Source organism: Furipterus horrens, unplaced genomic scaffold, assembly GCF_987537825.1.
Source record: "Furipterus horrens unplaced genomic scaffold, mFurHor1.1.pri manual_scaffold_4, whole genome shotgun sequence".
Classification (NCBI taxonomy): Eukaryota; Metazoa; Chordata; class Mammalia; order Chiroptera; family Furipteridae; genus Furipterus; species Furipterus horrens.
This window is the reverse complement of record NW_028327174.1, coordinates 146,381,650-146,399,820: the sequence shown is the minus strand read 5'-3', so window position 1 is coordinate 146,399,820 and position 18,171 is coordinate 146,381,650.

The following is an 18,171-nucleotide window of genomic DNA, read 5'->3' as shown; positions in this document are numbered from 1 at the left end:
TTTCCTTGGAAAAAAAGAAAGGTACACTGAATTTCCTTAGGTTTATATATTAAGTATGGTCTTAATTTAGAACATATAACAATTAAGAATATATTTGAATTAGCTGACAATACCTGGTCATCAAAGTACTTTAATTTTTAAGCTAAATGTAAGTGTTATAAAATATGAATTAAACTCTACCCCTCTCTCCCAAATATGAAAAAAAATGCTATTGGGCCAATAATAATAGAAATATTACTTCTTAGAGTAAATCTTAGGAGAAAATAAATAAAGATATGTCTTCAAGTCTAAGCTAGGCTTGGGAAGTTAGCTGCTTTGGCTTGGTGTCAAAACAGAGACTGAATGCAACATAACAGAACTGAGCCTTAGTCAAAGATTGGGACTGTGGCCATATACTTCTTCCTTGTTCAAGTTCATAGGATGGTCTGGCACCTGTGATTTTCTCTCAAGGAACAAGTACTTGCCAATAGAGCCCAACAAAAATCAAATCACATCTAAGGAATGGTAATGAACATAGTCATGCATTGCCAATCAGTGCAACTCAAAGAAAATCACTGTGGTTGAGTATGCCCTGCTCTGGAATCAGCATGGAGAACAGGGCAACAAGGGCTTGATTCCACTGTCATGAAACTTTACCAACAGACTTTCCTCTAAAACACAAAGAACACCACCTACTCTTATGAGTCCTCAATTATGTCAGACCATAAATATGGCTTAAAGAGGAATTTTGATAAGCCATTTCCACTAGTCATAATTCCTTGAACAGAAGCAAACCAGAACATCATGTCTGTTGAATTTTGTGATTGAGATTGTTATTCTCTGGTTGCTACATTAGACCACTGCTGGGCAAGGCCAAAAGCAAATTTGTTCAATTTTCTTTTATTTAATTCTAGCTCTACATATTTGGGTGTAGTAAGCTGGTGTTTCTCAAAGTGTGATTTATGGACCAGCTAGGTGAGAATTACCTAGGGTACCATTTCAAATTAAATAGTTAGGGCCCTAGACCTCTTGAGTTAGAATCTCTTGGCTGAGGCTCAAGAGCCTGCATTTTTAATAAGAACCCCAGGTGATTCTTATGAAGACTGAATTTGAGCACCACTATTTAAGGCTTTTTGCTTTGATTAGGGCTTATAGTCACTACAAATGGATCTTCATAACTAATTTGTTTTAGAGCTCAAAAGGGACCTTGGAGATCACCTCATTCAGCACCACATGCTTAAATAAGATGTGATTGAAATTCCAAAAAATATTTGATTATTTTAATGAGAAGCCAGCCTTCCAGACAGTTTCTGATATAGTAGTAGTAATAAAACTCATTTATTAAGGGATCATAAATATGCTTGGTGGGTAATGTGGCATTTTTATGAATAAAAATAATTTCTAGACATAGCAGGATGATTTTAAAAGCATGACTTATAAACTGATGAACCATACTAATGCTGTGGTCACTTATTTCAGGCAATTTTTAGAATAATAACAACTAAGCATGGATGTGGAATGGCTATTGCCATAATAATGTCATTCAACAATATTTTGACTTAAAGAGTTTTTAAAAGTTGTTTTTGATTGATTCTTTAAAAATTGATAAATTTTTAAATTCTTGAACCAATTGTTTATGTAAGGATATATATTTAACTACCATCCATCTGTACTATTTAGTACACAGTGAATATGAGACTAGCCCTTCTTGAAAGGGATGATCCTTATTTTCTGTTATTTGATTCTATTAATTTCTAAACTGGTTTCCCCAACTAAGGAGTATTCTCAGGCTCTATTACTTACAGGTACCTGGAAACTCTTAATGATGATAAATGACCCACTATGTCAATTGGAAAAAATATTCTTTGGAGTAATTATAGTGACTGGAAAGTCCAACTTGTTTCTTTTGTAGTAGAAATGAGTCTCTTGGGGGCATTGATACTGTTATCAAATCCTTTTTGTTTGAGGTCCTTATTTGCCACTTCCATGAATTTTGATTCTGAATGTTCTACTTATCTCTCCTTCTTAGACCAGTATGGGCAAACTATGGCCTAGACATTAAATTCAGCCCATGGCCAGATTTTGTGTTGCCCATAAACTAAGAATGTTGTTTTTCACATGGTTTAAATGGTTAAAAAATTTTAAAAGATTATGTTGTATCATGTAAATATTATGTGAAGTTCATATTTCAGTGCCTGTATATGAAGTCCTATTTGAAAATTGTCAGGTCGATTTTTTAATCTACTGTCTGCAGCTGCTTTCATGCTACAACCATGGACTTGAGCAGTTTCTTGCTACAGAGACCATATAGCCCATAAAGTCTAAAATACTATATGGCTCTTTACAGAGAAAGTGTGTTGACTCCTCTTCTAGAATAGGGGTTTTCAAAGTGTATTCTTTGGACCAGCAGCATCAGAGTTACAAGAGAACTTGTGGTTAGAAATTTAGGCCTCATCCCAGACATGCCTAATCAGAAATGATGGAGAGAAGGTGGGCATGGAAGTGGACTCAGAACCCTGTGCATTATAAGCTTTCCTATCGATTCTGATCCGTGCTACATCTTAAGAAACACTGTCACCTGGGGTGGGGCTTGTTTTAAGGATGCAGTAAGCAAAATGTATTTAAAAAGATAAGCTAATATGCATAGGAAAGGGTTATGACATTTATTTTTTATATTGCATTTGCAAGGAAAACACAGAAACATATAAAAGAAAATGAGCATTGGTAAACATGCATTGTTGCCAGACAAAGAGCTGTTGGTAGAGAAAAAAGTGTATGCCTTGCTTTAGGGCTTACTTTAATTTTAACAGGCTTTATAAAATTACCTCAGAGCAGCTTTGATAAATCAGGAAAATGAGATGGCAATCTTTCTAGAAGCTGAATCCCAGTGGTACTTAAAAGGGCTTACCATTTGGTTTATGAAAAAGAAAATACAATATGCTTCAATTACTTATATATGAAGTTAAAGAACCCAACCTGAAATTATATGGGGAAATCAAATTGACTTCAACAGAAGGGAGAGAAAAAAAAAATACAGCTTCTTTTTGTAGAAGAACCTGATCCTGATGTCCTGTCATTTGATTCATACGTGTCATGAACACCAAGTGCTCACCCCCATATGGCTGACATTTTTGTATCTACTATTGAAGAAAAGACTGCTCAGTCTCAATCGGAACTAAAACTGTAGAGACAGATGAGGAGGCATGGGAACTAATCATTTACAAATAAAACATAATAAAATAACCCAGTCTAAGTGAGGTTATTGCTTTAAAAAGCTTGCTAAAGAAAACCCTTGAATGGTTCTTAACATTTCACTCTAATGAAATGAATGGCTCAATGTACCATTTCATCCTCATTCAGTGATATTTATTTCAGGATATTAATGAATATTTAATTTCATTTCTATTTACTATTACAATAAAGCCTGAGGTGATAAAAATAAGAAAATGATATGGTTACTAAAGCCAGAATGAAATGCTGCAGTTAAAAATGGAGATTGTAATTGAGGGGTGTGTCTTAGCAGGCTTGCTAACACTGCCTGTGGAGCAGCCAATAAGCACACAGACAACAGGTTTAGTTTTCCAAAGAGCATCGTAAACTTATATAACAGGTTTCATTTTCAGTTATAGATGAATGTCTCAGCTGAAGCAGTTACAAGCTCAGCTTTTACAGTTTGATGTTTAGGTTGGAGTCCCAACGTTGCCTGTTACTAAGTGGGTAGTCTTTGGCATGGTACTAAATTACCCCCCCCATTTGTTTTCTATCGAAAGAAGAGAATGATAATTATATCTACTTCACAAAGTTGCTATAAGTAGGAGATGAGAGATCCATATAAAGCCCCTAGCCACTGTTTGACACAGTGAACATTCAAAAGTTTAGTTATTGTGACTGTCATTGCTAATTGTTAATTATTTATTTGCAAGGTAGTGGTGGTAATAAGGGAGGGGTAAAATGCTGTCAAAGATTATTCAGTTTTCTCAGAGCTCTCTCACAAATCAAATCCGATTGCTCGCTAAAATTATTTTCCGGCTCAGTGTTGAAATAATCGAGCAGTTCTCTTTTATGAACGCTGTCTGACAACCTGTGCACAGAGACTCCAAAGAGACAGCTCATAGTTACACGTGGTCATCACTTCATCAAATACCAAAGTCAACTAGGTTAAAAAAACAAATGAACAAAAAATCCAGGCTCTATTCTAATTCAAGTGGATGATAACAACTTTCACAGGAGAAGAAATTTTTTTTTCTTTTAAATTCTTTGCTAAACTATGCAAATGGAAACATAGTTAATAAAGCACTCTTGTCCTTATGCCTTGACCCGGAAATTCCAAATCTGTTTCCACCTTGTGGTGAGAGACATTTGGGTGCTACCTCCTCCCTGCTGTACTCTTCTGTCCTAAGGGTTTGTTGCTGAGGCAGCTCTAATACCTGGCTTCAGTACACATGTGAGACAGAGCATTTCTGTTTAAGAGTCTCAGGACATAAGGCTTAGTATAAAGAATGTGCACTGGAAAACTCTACATACCACTAGGCCACTGCATATGAAGATCCATTTAATAGACACAAGTGATAACACCTTGCTCTGGATCAAATGTCAATCGCTCCCCATCACCAGAGTGATTGACACTTGATCCCCAATTTATAAGACAATTGAAGGGACAGATCCAGACACTCGCTTTCTTTTTGGAAAACAAAGGTTGCTGTCTATTATGTCTAACCAGAAGAAATTACTTTGACCACGAATTTGTACAGACATCTGCTTCTTACTGTCAGAGGTTACAATTAGTGTTCTAGGAAGTATGTGTAAGAAATCACAGTATGATCAATCTGCATCTTCCCAGAGTCTCATCATACATGCAGCAAATATTCACTAAGGGTAATACTCTGTGCTAGTCTAGATCTGGGGGACATAATGGTAAATAATAAAAGTTAGTCTCTCATGTCAAGGAGAATAATCATCTAATTAAAATATATTTTATATTAAAACAAACACTGGCAGATATGCTATGGCATATGGACATTTTGAATGTATGTGTCTAATAAAACAAGGAAGTCCAACTAAATTCTCCCTGATGGACTCCATGTCTTTCTGCCATAGGAATAATTCAGCAGAAAAAACTGAAAAGCAGAATTTTTACCCAGCTGGAAGTACCTGCTGATTACACTTTGAAAACAAGATCATGTGTAACTACATTTTAAATATTATCACCAGACCAATGCTTTACCTCTCTGCACCATATATCATTGAATATTTCCTTTCAAATCAAAGACAATTACCTTCTTTAGGTACAGAAATGGCTTCATTCCTATAATTCTCTCCAAAATATTTTCATTCTCTCTCTTCTGCACTTATCTGGGACTTCAATGAACTCTACTCCTTCAGTCGTGGTTGTTTTGGAAAGTCTGAGGCTATTTATGCTTTCCCTCCCTCACCCTGAATTTAGCATCTCAAAAGCAGATGATAATTCACACCCACTAGCCTCCCAGACTTCCTAGACCCCAGGACCTTGCTTGGAATAAGTATTTAAATCCATGTTCCTAGGTGGGACTGGCCTCCTGATGTATAGCCAAGACCTGCAGGCAGGCATCTGGAGACAGGTACAGAATGTCACACCAATCAGTTAGACTTGAACTTCATTCTGAATGAAGAACCTGACATGAAAGGGTTAAAATAATGTGTTTTGTTTAACTGAAATTAACTTCATAAAATTGCCAAATACTAACTAGCAAAATCTCTGAAAATATTCTTTTTTTTTTTTTTTTTTTAAGAAACCATCGTGGTAAATTGATTTTAGAGGCGATTAGAGAATATATTTTAATGAGAAATTCTTTGGTTGTTGATGAGACAGGATTTGTTTTCACTTCATCACAATCTTTGATAAATCAGAGGTTGGTCAGTGCCTAAAAAGGTGCCTTGTGACAGTTTTCATCACAATGTGATATAAAGAAGCAAATGATCCAGATCACAGTAGGGCTGGTTTGGTGATGGTGCTCATTGTGTGAATGAGAAACAGGAAAGGCTGCTATTTACTAGCAGAATGATCATTGCTTTCTGATCCACTCATGACAGTAACTTTTTCTTCAATCACTTAAGGACTGAATTTGATTTGAACCTTGCTGTTTATAAATACTTGGATAAATGGGAGGTAATCCAACCAACAAGAAGACCTCTTTAAGAGGAAATGTACTGTGCAATTTTTTTCTGCCTTGATGACTTAGGCTGAGTCCTTCTAAGTGATAGCATTAGGTGTGAATGAACAGTTTCACTCTTATTCATTTGCATGCACCAGTTAATACAATCTCCATGTCAAATCCTTTCACCGAGCCTTTCAGAAAATCAGGGCCATGGTATAGTCTGTGGGTGTCTGATTTGAACACTTATGTAAAGACACCACCTCTGACTTCAAATTTCTCTTTTGATGTTCTGTTTATCTTCATTTCAATATGTATAACCGAATATTTTGTCTTATATATCTGGGTAAATTATCACTGGAAGTAAATATTGAAACTTTCACTCCTTAATTTGCTTTTAAGTCTTAAGGGGGGGATTATGATGTTCATACACTGGTTAAGACAGATTCTAGGATCCTAATGGGAGTGACTGTATAAGATTAATGCTAAAGACAAATATGCAACCGTATAACTCAGCAAGAAATAAAAAAGGAATTATCCACCAACTTTATCACTGGGTTGATTTGGTAGGGATATAAGTACTGTCAAATGAATGGCATAACTATCATTTTTACCTTTCAAATATCGCTGTGACTCTGGGGACTAGTCCAAGAGACTGATCTCCTTTGTCTCACCTGGTTTCTTTTGGGCCTTGAGCAAATGGGCCAACACTTATTTTCAAAGCTGATCTCATCTTTTCTGGCTATTGAGTAGACTTTGCACTTCAGTTGATGAGGGCATATGAGAAATGAACCAGATAAATTGCTTGATTAGAATCTTCATGAACCAGAACTGATGAGAGGTGCACACATTTGCTTGTGAATTAACAACCAAATACATCTTTCTGGGGCTCCACGCTGACACACATATTTACGTTCTCCCCACTGTGTGCCATTCACTAATTATAAACCTTGAATTATTCCACATTACAGAATTTTTGCACCACCATATGGTGCTTGAATATTGACCATGCTTCTTTTGCAAGTCTCATCTTAGTCTATAAATGGCATTCTGATAAGAAGAACACTGACCTTCCTCCTAAGCCTTTAAGGAATGTGAAGAGGGAAACCCATCCAATCATTCAGCCATTTTTGAAGTCAGTTTGATTATTATTTTTTCAGTAGCATGAGCTTCTATTACCACAGTAAACAGATATAAATTCCCCTCAACTTACAGAGATTATAAACAAAAAGAGACAGAATTTATTGTTTTTTTATAAAGATAAAGTTATATTTAGCTAGAATGGGATAAGCTTACAATCTTGGCATTATATACGATGTATAGTTCTGGTGACGACTTTTCTTTCTGGCTTGCGGATGGCTATCTTCTTGCTGTAGTCTTAAGTGGTGAGAGAGAGAGAGAGAGAGAGAGAGAGAGAGAGAGAGAGAGAGAGAGAGAGAGAGAGAGAGAGAGAGAGCTCTCCAGTGTCTTTTAGTATAAGGACAATAATCCTATTAGATCAGAGCTCTACCTTATAACCTCATTTAAGTTTAGTTACTTTTATAAAGGTCTTATCTCCAAATATAGTCACATTGGGGTTTGGACTTCAAGATATATATGACTTCAGAGGGGACATAATCATTTAGCCCGCACTAGTTACACAGTACTAGTATAGTATAAACTTATATTCATATGTTACTAAAGATCATCCCAGTTCTTTGCATCAATTCTCTCTTAAAACAGCACTAAATAAACCATAAAAATAAAAAAGAATTATTCTGATGTAGGCATTCAAGATAACAAAACTACTCTTATCTATGTGGCCATTCTTATTTTTATACCATTTTCCATATTTATGCCAATATAAGTACTTTGTGCCAGCAGAAAACATATTGTATTAGGTAAAATGATCAAATTCACTACATTTGAATGCATATAACACTGGGGAACACAATTTTCATTGAGTTAGATCTGACACTTGGTTTTTACTAACTTTTAGCATCTGAATCCAAAAATGAGCCAGTTTTTCTCTATCACATCAACTTTTTAAGGTACAGGATACCCTCCCTTTGTCCCCAAAATTATGTAAAATATACATACAAAAGAAAATAAAGAAAAAAATTTCCTGAATATACTGTTTACTTAGAGTTATTTTATTCATATAAAGGCTATATATTGTTACTATAAGTCAAATTGTGTACAAGTAGTAAAGTTCTGCTACCAAACACACATATGAAGGTATTTTATCTTTTCAAACGACAGGCTAGGAAATGCCAAAATGTGATACTTGAAACAGTCTCCTTCAGTTGGCAAAGCTTTCACAAATTACTTCATGAGACCCAGCCTTATGTACAGAGGTGGGAATAGAATGTTCTTTCTGTCAATAAGTGGATCATGTAGAATATTTGGATCACCAGATTCGAGGTCAGATCTTGAAGGCCAATTCAACTCCACCCAATGCTTCTCATGAGCTCTGCTGTCCCACATACACAGAAAACAGGGATACTTGCTGTATCCACATTGCTGACCAAGAAGGAAGCAGACCATTTTAAGGTCAACACAAACGATCCAACTGTGCTTGTGATATTGCAACAGATCAATGACTCTCTTTATGTCTTCATATTCTTCACAAAAACAAACTGAATGGCCAATTGGGACTGCACCAAATAAATTGCCATTGTGGAGGAGGACACGTTTCAAGTTCCGCTTTGAGATATCGATGAACAGTGGCCATTCAGTTGTGTTATAGATTAGAATTCCCAATTTCTCCATTAAACCATGTATGTTATGGCAATACACAAAGCCACAGTTACTTCAAAAGTACTGCAGAAATGCACTTTCTCTTGATCAAAATTAGGATGCCTTTGCTCCTTTTCAAAGCAAGGTTTTCTCGTGCAGTCTTAATGCTAGGAGTTCTGAAGCCTTTTTGGATAGTCCCAAATTTTGTGCCAAATCATTCAACTCATGTTGATCAAATCCCTTATGAACTGGGTCATCTTCAATTTCAACATCTTCATCATTGCTGTCACTTAGTTCTTCACCATACTCCTGTTTTTTGAAAGAGGGTAGTTCAATGAAAACTGGCACTGGGACTTCAGCTGAATGAGGCACTGGGTGGATAGCTGATGGTAGACTAGGATACTCTATTTTACATTTATTTTTCTTGTTATATCCTGATGTTTTCACTATACAAAAGTAACAGTCACTTGAATAATCTCTGGGCTCTCACCAAACCATAGGTATACCAAATGGGAATTTATCATGTATTTTTTTCATCCACATCTGTAAATTCTCGACACACTGCTTGCACACCTTGTGAGGTGCCCAAGACTTGTCTTGATGATCAAGTTTTACTTTAAAATATACAAAATAGGCTTGCCTGACAAACACACTGATGTTTGTCCTTTGGGAATGGTGAAACTGCCACAGATAGAACAAAATGAATCAGGGTTGTTTAGGCACTTATGATGAGAAATAGCAGAGGCAGACATGATCTGAAGGAAAGGAAATAAGTACATATGTAAATGAAAAAATAAATTCTGCTAACTCCTTGTATACGGACAGAACTGGGACTACTCTCCAGAATATGATTCACTATACAGAGCAGCACACAACCACTCACCATACTGTCTCATGTGTAACTGAATAGCTTAGACAAGTATGAACCTGTTGCTGGTCTCCAAGGTCATCCCCTACCCCTCCCCACTCGAGGAAGGTTTGCTCTCAGCCAATAGGAGAGCACTAGTGTTTCCCTAGATTCAGGCTGAATCCAGCTTAGAGTGGTCTCATTAGAATAAGCTGTAGAAAAAAACTTGATGTGATAGAAGAAAACTAACTGCAGTTTTGAAATCAGGATGTGTATTTAAGTCTAAAACATCTGAAAAATCAAGCTCAACAGGAATTATGTTAAAAATAATTTTCCCTGTGTAATTCTTTACTGTTAAAAAAATATACATCTCATTTTTTTGTTTTGTTTTTTTGTTTGTGTGTGTTCACATGTGTGTGTTTGCAATAGAGATTGCAGAGATTTTGTTTTAAAGACTTCCTGTTGAGTACAGTCTGATAAATATAGAAATGCATTGGGGTGATATTCAAAATCAATAACTGACAAAATCAGTTATTATATAGTCTGAGATGATTATTAACTTAATATATATGCCTACTTGAAGACACACCAAGGAATCACTTTTTCTTCTGATTTTAGGATTGGGTAATGCATTGGCCTTTTTATTTTTAAATGTTAACACTTAGTAACTAAAATGTTACTTTTGAAAATTAAAATTTTGTGTTCCCATCACAGATTGTGTTCTTTGTACCAGAATTAGATATCAAAGTGATGAAGCACATCATGTAGACATGTCACTGAAATAGGATCAGCAACCCCGGAATACAACAGTTTAGGGAACACTTATACTTGTTGAGGGGGGCGGCAGGTAAAGGCAAAAGAAGGGCCATTGCAAGTTAATGTTCTCAGAAATAATTCTGTGGCCTATCACGTTGGCCCACATTAGTAGTCAAAATTTTGAGATGGATTGATTTGACTGAGAAACCAACATGGAGTCATAGTGAGGGTTGCTTCTCAGTGTAGAACCTCTCAGTATGATTGTGTATTCTAGTGGAGCACTCCAAGCAAAGACAGTACTCTTAGTGCTGTTTTTATCCTGAGAAAAAACCTTTTATTGTTTATTTTTATTGTTGCATGTAAAGGTGCTGTACAGGCTAGTGGTAGCTCTGAATCCATGGCTAATCATGGCCTGCCATCCAAACCTGTGGCAAAGTAAGAAGTTATTGCAGTCCTGGTGATATCATTTGGGCATAGTTTGAAAACAATTAATTTATTTGAACAAATATAATGATCTGATTAATTCAGACCCTCTAAATGTGGTCATTTTCTTATTGCACAGTCATGAGGGAGCTCAGTTCCCTGGCCTCTACCTATATATTTCCTCCTGCTTCAGCTTTCTTGAATAGAGGCTTCAGGATTAGTTCCAATCTTAGACATTGTAACTTGGCCATTAAAACAAACAAACAAACAAACAAACAAATTTTAGCCCTGGCTGGGTTGCTCAGTTGGTTGGAGTGTTGTTCTAGACAGCAAAAGTTTGGAGATTTGATTCCTGGTCAGGGCACATGACTAGGTTGTTGGTCTGATCCTCTGTCAGGGTGTGTATGGAAGGCAGTCAATTGATGTTTCTCACATTGATGTTTCTCTCTCTCTCCAAACAATAAGCATATTTTTAAAAATTGCAAAAATCTCTAAACCAAGTTTCCTACACATTGATGAGATATGTGATTCTAACCTTAGATTTTTGCTTCTGAACTGGACATTTATTCACAGTTCTTGTTTATATACTTGTAAACTAAATATCCCTTTTGCCTGAGGAATTATGAGAATCAAATACTTTTTGAAAGGGCTCTGAGAAAAGCAATCTTTCTGTCAGATATGTATACATCTTAAATTAGTTTTGACAAACTATTATAGTTATACTCTCAAGCTTTTAGACTTATTTCAAATAAAAATACCTTCAAGTCCATTTTACAATGCAGAAAAAGTAATTTTCTTCTTCTACGTGCCAAAATTTCTATTCTCTACCTTCTGAGATATTTATATTTATCTTAACATTGTCATGTTAAAGGCCCAAAAATGGTTTTAAAGTTAGTAGATTTATGTCTGCCATTAAGAAAACATTTTCATGTAGGTATTCATTAAGAAGCACCTGAACTTAGATATGAACTTAGTTTTGAAAATATTTATAACTAAATTATATTTAATTAGACTAATTGTCTGTAGGAATAACTAACAGATTATCAGTAAATGTGTGGCTCAGGAGATTTGGCGGCATCCATTTTAATGATCCCCAGTGGCTTGACATATTTCCTTTTCTCACATGAAGATCCATAGCAGGTGTTCCAGATGGGGTCATTTTTTACTTGGGCCCAGACTCATTCTATTTTATGGCACTCTCTTGTCAACAGTCTTAGTGTTCTGTAGCTAATAGATCAGGAAGGAAACCACGGGAAAAGCACACCTGATTCTAAGTCATTTTCCTAGGAAGTCTCACTCATCACTTCTGTTCATGTTCCATCAGTGCAGATAATATGGTGTATCTGGCTGCAAAGGAGTTGAGAAATGTACTTCCCTGCTAGGCAGCTGCTGCTCTGGAACAGCTCCACACTTACGCTGCCACACGGTGGTTCACCAGAACTTGTCTGCATATTTTCTAGTTTTTAGATGAGGATAAGTAGGATGATATTCATCTATTAACCTCTCTCTGTAAGACCATAAAGAATTAGTGGTCATAAGATATAATTGGAGAGCTCACTCTCCCTTTTCATTTGTAGGACACTTTTCCTTCTATTTATATTTAATTTGCTAATGTGATCAGGAGATGAAGAGAAGAGAATGTGTAGTTCTTGTTTGGGCTTCAAGCCAGGCAGCTTAGCAGCAGAAATTTAGTTTTTAATTTAATTTTAATTAAAATGAGTAGCTAGAGATGAAACAAAATTCAAGAAATGGAAATTTAAAAAGAAAATAAAATCCTGGAAGGAACACATACTTAAAGATTTATGCAGGCTTCCGAGTGAGAATAACAGTATTTCATGTTATTTTCCTTATGTCTATTGGTGATAAAGACGCAGCTGTACAATGACATGTGTGGCAAAGTGATAGGTACATTTGAAATATGTTTTAGATAAGTACATATGCACTTGCGAATTATACTACACTTTATTTATAAATGGCAAACTATGTAATGCAATATAATAGTAATGGCAACATAACTGCATAAACTATACACATATGTCATAATTAGCTAAATTTTTCAATTTTTCTATACCTTCATGAAAGGGTACTCCACTTATTAATTTATAGTAAGGTCTTAAAAACCATTTAATTTTGATATTCTGTGTCTTGAATCCTAAACAAAAAGCAGGATAACATTAGAAGGGACTCAGAATTTGTCAAAGGAGAAAATATAAAGGCCAGGCCTTTAGAAGATCTTCAACTATTTTCTTGCCAATATCTGATCATCCAATGCCCTATTGTTTTTGATCATTTTGTGCACAAAATCACCTACAGTAACACTTTTTCCTTACGCATGCACTAAGGCTGCTAAACTATGCTGCACACTGCTACAGAATATCGCTGAAAGGGGCGCATTAGTGCCAAAATGCACTCATGATTGTTAATCTTACCCAGGCTCTCAATGGTGTCCACGAACCCTGTGAGCTTTGCATTATACCACTTAATTCCCATTTCTCACAGATATTATGTCAAACCTTCCCAACTCTCCTCAAATCTTGAGCTCATCCATCTCTTCCCCCAAGTCAAGAAGATCACTTAAAATCACTGGGGGAAAACTCTTGGATATTTTACTGTTTAGACTATAAGCTACAAGCTATTTTCTTTTGGGTTGAAAAGATTTGAATTTCTATCTGCATAATTGATCTACTATCTATCTGAACTCTGGAACCTTTCCCCTCTAGATCCCTTAGAAATACAGTAAATACTCCACCCTCCAACTGCTTGTAACTTGAATTTCTCCTTCACTTCTGGAGGCATCTCACCAGAATATCATTAACTATGGTTTTCCAGCAATAAAAAAAAAGGAAAGCAACTTTCTTCAACCTAAATTACCTCTGCAAATCCTACTCTTTCTTGTCTCCCTTTACGGTCAAAATTCTTGAAGGTGTTATCTATTTTTTTTCTGTTTCAGTTTCCTGAACTCATCCAATGTTATCTTTTTCTTACAATATACCACTGACCTTGCTTATACATGCTATTAATGCCTACACACTGCAAAATATGAACACGTTTGAGCTAGCTTGCTTGACTTCTTGGAAACATCTGATGTTGTTGAGATCTAGTCTTCACAAACCTCTATTTTCTTGCCTCACCTGGTACAACTTTCTCCTGGTTTGTCCCCTTTCCTCCGGCTTCTTCTTATTTTCATTTGAATGTTGTTTTTGCTGTACTTGCATTTTACATATTGATGACCTTTATGACTCAGTTCTAGTCTTTTTTCTCTACCATACTGTTAAGGATCTAGTAAGCTAATCCAGGAATTTTGGAAATTCATCTACTCCCAAAGCTTCAAAAACCATTGATAAATTGATGACACACAAATCTACTTTTCCAGCACCATCTTCTTTTCCAGGCTCCAGTTATGCATGTCTAAATGCTTATGAAACATTCCCACATGTAAATTTCATAGACATCTGAAGCTTAATATGTTGAGACATGCACTCACGTTCTTATTTCTCTTCTACACTTAATTCTCCTGTTGTGTTCTCTATTCCTCAAATGCTACTACCAGCTCCCCAGGACATCTAGTAAATCACCAAATTATTTAGATTCTATTTTCAAATTGTTTTCTGGATACTACTCTTCATTCCTATAGCTATGACCCAGGTCCAAGAAAAAGCCTTCTCCTTTCTAAATGGTTGCCACCTCTTCTTAAATGGACTTTCTTTTTTCAATATCTCTCCTTTAATCTATTCTCTACAGTGCACATATGAGAATATGATTATGGCATTCACCTGCTTAAAATCCTTTAGAACTTTCACATTGCTCTTATGATGAAGTTCAAATTTTGAAACATGTCATAACTAATTAGACCCTCATGATCTGAACTTAGTACATCCAGCAGCCTCATTGTGCACCCCTGTCCCAAATTCTGTTGTCCAGAACTTCTTCCAATTCTTTAAAATAAAACTTGCTCTCACCCATCTCTGAGCCTTCGCATCACGTCTCCCTTCTCTGGAATATTCTGTAGCTCTCCTCTTTTTGGTTGATTTAATTCATCTTTCTAATCTTAGGTTACATCTTACTTCCTCAAGCAGCCCTTCTTGGATTAGCTTAATAAATACTTCTTAAATATGCCTTCAACATTTATGTATTTCTCTTATAATGATTTTATGTTTTATTATTGTTGCTTGTTGTACTAGTTTCCTCTTGCTGCTCTAGTTACCACAAACTTTGTGGCATAAAACCAACTCTAGACCATATTAAAGGATCTAAGTTTAGTGTCTCTGATGAAATACTAAGAATATTTTTATATTTTTAATGTCTTTTTGGTTATTGATATGGAAAGCATTTGGAAAGAAAATATAAATCTCAGAATTACATTTCAAGAATTGGGTTGGCCAAAAAAATCTGTTACACTTTTTTCTATGAAATAAGAGACACATTTTTAATTTTTGCCAATAACTTTACTGATTTGGGTATTTTTGAGTATGTTGGCTTTCTCTTGATATTGACTTCTAGTGGGTAGAGGCCAGAGGTGCTGCTGAACATCTCCCAATGCATAAGACAGCCCCACAGCAAATAATTATTTGGTCAAAATGTCAGTAGTATCAAGACACTACACAAACCACTTTTGATATGTTTAATCAGTCACAGCACCTTCTACATATACTGCACAAATCGTTTTTTGCATTTCAATTGTGTTTTTACCCTTCTTGAAATAATAAAGCATAATATGCTAAAAATGTATTTTCTTCCATTTTCAATATTAAAATGACTGCACAAAAATTCTCTAATTTTGGGGGATTTTTAATGCACATTGATACGACAGCTGTCACAATACAGTCTAACAAAGTTGTTTTGAATGAAGTGAAAGACAGCAAAACACTATTAGAGCTAGCATATGGAAAAAACATAAAGGCCTTTTTGGCCAACCCAATACTTTTCTTTAGTTTTTCATAATAAAATTAGGAGATTAAGGTGAGATAAATTTATGCTGAATTTTCTAATTAAAAAACAATGATCTAGACTTATTGTGGTGATCGTTTCAAAATATATACAAATGCTAAATCATGTTACATACCTGAAACAAATATAATGTTATATGTCAATTATATCTCAATAAAAAATGGAGATCAGTCTTGTTAGAGAGTCTCTATGGATTTTGTTCTGTTGCTGGTCAAAGCATACCCCTCTGATATATACTGATATAAATGTACAGCTATGTTACTCTTCCTTTGTGTTTTCTGCCAGATTTAAGGAGGTTCTTTTGTATATTGCTTCTTAGCTCAAAAACAAAAAGTGCACAGCCATGTTTAACTCCCTTGAGTTAGCTTTTAAGATTTCAAGTTAGACATATTATAACAGTTTTCTGCAGTCTGAGAGTGTAGAATCTATGTATGCCCAATCCAAAGGATCAATGACAGCAACAACAAACTTCCTGGTTAGCTTAATGAAAGATCATTATAAACATGCAGCCAATGGCTTTAGGGGGGAACTTTTGCCTTGTCAATAAGATCTGAAAGATTTGATGGTTCTGCTGGAAAGAACCGGGAGAAGTTAATATCTGTTGTTATTTTGCAAGCACTACATATCCTGTAATATTTTTATTTATTTATTTTTATAGGGAGATTAAAACAGAGTGAGCCATAAAGTCTTTTTGGAAATAATCTTTAAAGTTTTTTTGTTTTAAAAGGTGGGTATTTATTTACCCAAATAATAAATATACCTATATTTGCCTATATAAGATTGGATCAAGGAATGCCTCCAAAATATCAGAAAAGAAATTTTAGGTCATATTTTTAGGTTTCTCAGTAGATTCTAACACTGAACTGAATTATTTTCCTAAAGGCTCATTAAAGTTTTTGTTTAAAATTATGGTAATGAGTAAGATCCTTTGTTCTTCAAATTCTCTCTTACATTAGATTTCACTGTGGTATCACTAAATAAGAAAAATATATAGTGGGTAGTTTGATATTAGGGGGAAAGTCTTTAAATGAATCTTGTGGTTTGCCTGCTCATGGTACCTCATTAATTCTAAACGGTGTCAGTCAGTTGAGTCTAATAGCTGTGAGTGTTACTACCATGGTCAGTTCCAAATTACAGTATTGATTAATTGATTGTCTTCTTCCAGTTGTGAATTATATTAGTGCTGGCTCAGGCAGCCTGGCTTAGGGCCAAAGCCTTTCAATAGGAGGCAAGGAGCAGTTTCACTGTTTCACTGCTGTGGTTAAGTGGATGCTTAGAAAACAAAAAGCTTTGGAAAGACGATTTGACAAAAAGAAATGTACTAGATAAAATGAATATGCACTTACTGATGGTCCCTCTCCAATGGAGAGAAATAAGTAGGACAAGAGTATCAAGAATTCATCATTTCCCAACCTCACACTTCCAAAACAATCTTAAAACAATGACTGGAGGATGAGAGCATGAGAAAAACGTGGTCCAGAATGCTAACAAGCCAGCATTGAGAAATTAAGTCCATTCAGGAGAAGTGTGGTGTCTTGCGGCACTTTCAAACCAAGTAGAAGCTAGAGTTTATCATGGATACCCCTATATAAGTGATTTTCAACCTTTTGTGTCTCGTGGCATACATAAACTAATTATTAAAATCTTACAGCACACCAAAAGTATATGTGTTTGCAGATCTGACAAAAAAAAAAATGGTATAACATTTTCATGCACACTGGACAGCTTTTGTTGTATTGGCTATTGTCTTTTTTTTTTTTTTAAATTTCATAATATAATGGAAAAGAGGTCAGTGCCCCTGACTAAATAGTCAGGTATTGCATGTTTTAAAAATTGTTGCTGCACACATTTTGAAAATCACTGCCCTACATAGTCATAGGTACAGCTATCCAGGGAAGCTTGAAGAGCAGCTGCCAAATGTGGCATCACTTAGAACAATATAAACTTACAGAGTTGAAAAACAAAACATTACCAAGTTGAAAGAGGCACCCATTTCATGTTAACTCTACTTTAGTGAGGAACATAAAATGAATGGTGTATTTTATCACTGATTCTTACGCAATGAGAAAAGCTAAATGGGGCATTAAGAGGTTAATAACTTTCATAGGTCCATAACTTGGTATTTGCTGCCATATCAGTTCCTTTTCTCTATAAAATCTGAAGGAACAACTAGTGTGGGATGTAATGATTCTGATTATAAAGTTATATTCACATCAAAACGTATTTGAAATCATTATTTGTCTTTTCCTTTCCCAACATAACAAAATAATACTTGATATCACACAGAATTAGAAAGAAGAACCTTTCTCTCTCATGTAAAGAGAGTGATCATGAAACAAACAAAGAAAGAATGAAAGGAGGGAAGGAAGG